Below are 293 nucleotides of genomic sequence, written 5' to 3' on the forward strand. Positions count from 1 at the left end.
GGCGCAGGGGCATGGGCTGCCTGTGCCCAGGTGCCCCCTGCCTGCCCTCACACGAGTCCCCCACCCAGGTGCCCCCCTGCCCACCCTCACCCAGGTCCCTGTGCCCAGGTGCCCACGCTGGAGGCCTCTCCCAAGTGGCAGAAGCTGGTCATAGAGCAAATGACAACGCCGGTGCCCTTCCATCCTGACCCGGGTCCTCCAGGGGATGTGGGGGCACCTGTCCAGGCTCACCCTGAGGAGCTGCCCGGCTTGGATGCCCCCCTCAAGGCCACGGACCCCCCCAGCCTCAAGGA

This window comes from Egretta garzetta, unplaced genomic scaffold, assembly GCF_000687185.1.
Source record: "Egretta garzetta isolate BGI_Z169 unplaced genomic scaffold, ASM68718v1 scaffold937, whole genome shotgun sequence".
NCBI lineage: Eukaryota > Metazoa > Chordata > Aves > Pelecaniformes > Ardeidae > Egretta > Egretta garzetta.